This window comes from Staurois parvus, unplaced genomic scaffold (assembly GCF_062004578.1).
Source record: "Staurois parvus isolate SC_StPar_1 unplaced genomic scaffold, SC_StPar_1.0 ptg000549l, whole genome shotgun sequence".
NCBI lineage: Eukaryota > Metazoa > Chordata > Amphibia > Anura > Ranidae > Staurois > Staurois parvus.
This window is the reverse complement of record NW_028318345.1, coordinates 10472902-10477451: the sequence shown is the minus strand read 5'-3', so window position 1 is coordinate 10477451 and position 4550 is coordinate 10472902.

Here is a 4550-nt window from a genome sequence, read left to right as displayed (position 1 = left end):
ATAGGTCTGAAACAAAAATGGCCAAAGCGGATATCTTTTCCTTGATTGTACTTAAGGGTAAGGACATCTTCACACCAAAATGTGCACACAATGTACGGTCTGGGGTGAAACATACAAGTCTAACACCAGACGAACAGTCCATGTATGGTGGTATACCTTCCTTGAGATCAACCTTTCTACCCTGAGGAGAGTAAGGAAGACAAGGTAAGAAACACACCTATCCATCAGGATCTGGAAAATCTGTAAGAGCCACAGCTCATCTGCCAAGAATTTTATGATGTCTGCATAATAAGTTATTTTTGGCCAAGCAGGTATTATCAAACTCCCCTCCACCTTTACAACAGGTGAACAAATCAGCTGCAGTGGAGGAAAGGCATAAATCAGGGAGTACGGATCCCAAGGAGCACCAGGACATCTACCATGAACCCCTAGGGATCCCTGGTTTGGGACACAACCCCGTCCAATTTCTTGTTGAATCTGAATTCCAAGATATCCACATCTAGTGCCCCCCAGCACAGACAAATCTTTTCAAATACCTGCAAGTGAAGGGCTCATTCGCCTCGATACAGCAGCTGATGTCTGAAGTTCTGCTGTGCACTATGTGCAGGGCAGAGAGGGCATGTGAAGTTGTGTCCAAGACAAATTCGGAACTGCTTCTTCTAGAACAGGACAACTTCTTGTGCTTCCTTGATGGTTCAAGTATTCCACAGCTGTGGCATCGTCTGACAGAGAGAAGGTGGGACAGACGAGTGTAGGAGGGCTTGCAAAAATGCCTAAAAAGTATGTTGAACAAACAAGATGCTCACCTTTACAGCGCCACAGTCCGATAGGCTTACAGATATCCATGTACAATTTGTGTAGGAGGATATGTTTCATTCCTGTAATATTTAAAAGAACGGAGTGCAAAGGCACAGGATCAGTGGATCCACAGAACCTACACACTGCTCTTTTACATGTACATGGATGGATTGCTCCTAGATCTAGTTGAGCAGCTGCAGGATACTGGTGATTTCATCTGGCCACTATTTTAAGGAACTTTTGGACTCCTTGCCTCAGAGCTTATAACCGGAGTGCTGAATATTATTTCTGTGCATTCTGTACATAAATGTGTTGTGCGGTTTCATATCTGTATCACTTAAAACTAGTCACTTCACTGTTGTATATGTAAGGGTTTACAACCACTTTAAGGCATAGGATTCTTCTCATGTGGACAAACCTAGTTGCCCAACTGTGAAAGCTGCCATATGGAAGTTTAAAAAGGCATCCACCAAGAAACTCAAAAGGTCTCAGAAAAATTTCCAGAAACCTCCAGATAGCAAAATCTTCTCAATCTGATGCTCTGGACTAGAGAATACTCTTTGCCCAAACTAAGTGCTTGGCAGACCTCACTGCTGACTGCAGAGCTGCTCCTACCAGCAAGAAAGAAATTTCAAGAAGGGCCTCTAAAAACCAGGAACTCCATCCTGGAGTATAAGTATGGACTGTTGACCTTACTTTCTTGTAGAATTCCTTCTCCCTGGGAGTACTGCTGAGCAAATTGCTTTGAAGGAGAAGAGGAGGGGGGAAAAAAACCCCACCTTCTCTAGACGAGACCAGTTGGCAGTCTTGTGTCTGAGACGGCCCCCGATCTTGAGATTACTCCAGGGAGGGGTCATCTACAGAGGATTCCCAATGCTCAATAGCTCCCCCCCCCTCATCTTGTAGGATATTCCGAACAGGTCTCATCCTCCCACAAAAGAGCAGCCCATTCCCCTCTCGCCACCTTCCCTTTGCAAGGTCACATCTTGCTGGGGCTCTGTAGGCCCTTTAAAGCTTCAAGGATTCTACTCCCCCTCTGGAGGATCACTGCCTTGAACCTGAAAAGCACTTGGTCAGCATGTTCTGATACACTGTATGATCAATGCCTTAAGGATCCAGCATCAGCTGCAACTGCTGAAGTCCTCTTCTGCTCCAGAAGGGGTGTTAGAAATATGCCAAGAATTGGGGGAACTAAAGCTCACAAACAAAATCTTTTACAGAGAAATCTATAGGCACAGCTATTACCTAAGACTAAAAACTGAAAGGTTATGCCTGGGTGGGGACTTCTGCCTTTCTTAGTTAATGTCCATTAACCTGAAGGGGACAGCTTAAATCAAGTAGTCATGACAGAGGACAAAGTCCTGTAATGTCCGATTAAGCAGTAAGGAGTTCTATTGTCACAACATACACTCATTTTAGAATGTCAGCATAGTAATAGCAATACAGCAAAACAGTAATAGGTGACAATCCAACATACACTCACTAAAAATATCTTTCATGTAAATGCTGCCTGGCTGCTGGTCATCTTTCCACAACTTCCTGCATTGTAACTGTAAATACGGTATCTGCTAACGTTAAGCTTACCCAAAATACCCTATCACATAATAGAAAAAAAAACTTTCACCCTTGAAAGTGCTTATGACCATATACAATCTCTAATATGTAAAATTGATCTATCCACCAAATATCTCAAAACTATGTTCAATACCCCAAATTAATCAAAACAAATTACCCGTATTTTCCGGCGTATAAGGCGACTGGGTGTATAAGACAAATGACCCCCTAATTTTCCAGTTAAAACATAGGTTTTGGGCTATACTCGCCGTATAAGACTACCCCCCTTCCGAGGCAACACCATTTAAAAACAGATTTTTTAATTGAAATGGTTATTACTTACCTGTACTAAAAATCCTTCAAAATCCTCATGTTCATCTGACATCAGAAGTTCATCAATGACATCTTGTGATACATTTGTAAGACAGTCATCATATGGATCAAAGTCCAAATCAGATGGTTACCGCTGGATGTGCGGTAATACGGTAGCTTCGGCTACATACAGCCCGCTGGATGTGCAGTAATGTACATACAGTATACCGCGCTGAGCCAAGCTGGCTCAAAACAAAAATGTCCCTATGACAGATTAATGTCAGCCCACTGGATGTGTGGTATATACAGTATACTGAGTATATACCACTGTGGTATATACAGTATACTGAGCCAAGCTGTTTCAAAACTTACTGGTACGTCCCTACTGTAATCAGACCGCTGGATGCGTGTATGTACGGTAGCTGCGGCTACATACAGTATACACTGGGCCAATCATGGCAAGCGATGTATTCTACTAATGAATACAAAGCCTGCTCAGATTGGCTGAGGTTGTGACATCAGCCCACCTCTCTGACTCAGCCAATCCAAGCAGGCTTTGTATTCATTAGAATACATCACTCGCCGTGATTGGCCCAGTGTATACTGTATGTAGCCGCAGCTGCCATACATACATGCATCCAGCGGGCTGATTACAGTAGGGACGTATCAATACGTTTTGAAACCGCTTGGCTCAGCACAGTATACTGTATATACCGCACATTCAGCCAGCTTGACCCAAATAAACTCAAGGTTCACATTTTATACCCCGCGTATAAGACGACCCCCAATTTTTGGGGTATATTTTTAAGTATAAAAAAGTAGTCTTATACGCCAGAAAATACTGTATATACAATAATTGAAAATCGTAATCGCTCAAAACAATCCATGAAAAATACGTGAAAAATAATATACACCAGTCACTTCTAGAAAATATCACTTTGAAAATAAGTGACCAAAAAAAAAAATAATAATTTTTTTCCCCCACTTATTTTTACCACTATCTTTGCACTTCATGAATTTTTTACACTTATTTAAAGTGGTATGAATTTATGAATTTTGTTAAGGTAATACACTTTTTTGTTTTGTATTCTCTGTTCTATTGGGAACCAGTGGAAGGGCTCAGCATCAAAGGATCCGTTAAGTTGGATTTTGAACACTTAAATTTATTATTTTAATTTTTTTTGAACACTTATTTTTTTCAAAGTGATATTTTCTAGAAGTGGTGTATATTTAATATTTTTCAGTTGTTTGGAGCAATTACCATTTTCAATTATTGTATATAATTTGGTTTGATGAACTTCCTGCATTACCTGAATGCTTTGCAGTTTCTCCTCTGCCATCTACTTTCAATTTCTAAGCATTACATATCCCATGGAACCTTGCTGCCTGCAAGTAGTGATTTCTGTACTGACTCGCCTTCTGAAACTCCTCCTCTCAGCCCCTCTGTAGTTCAGAAGGCATGCTCTGTTAAATGAGTGACACAGCAGTGCTAACACACACAGGACATAGTGACTATGTGTCACTATATTTGAGGAAGTGAATGTGTGGGGATCTTCACCGTTTGCAAACTGTAAGATTGTTCAGAATAATAGAAGTAATAAAATAAAAGAACAGTCTTCATGCATACGGGACGCACAGGTGTTCTAAGCATCCACATGCAAACCGTCTGAATTTGACAGCTGTCTAGCTACATATCCCCAGCTGTACATTGTCTATGTTTGGGGACATGCACCCACACAGAATTCACAATTGGGACCAGCAGCTGCATCTGTGCAACTGCTGCATTCAAATACACATGAATGTGACTGCCTACACCTGTGCATCCTCTGCAAGCAAAATTTGCCAATTACAAAAAAAACAAACAAACCTTACACACCACAATGCAA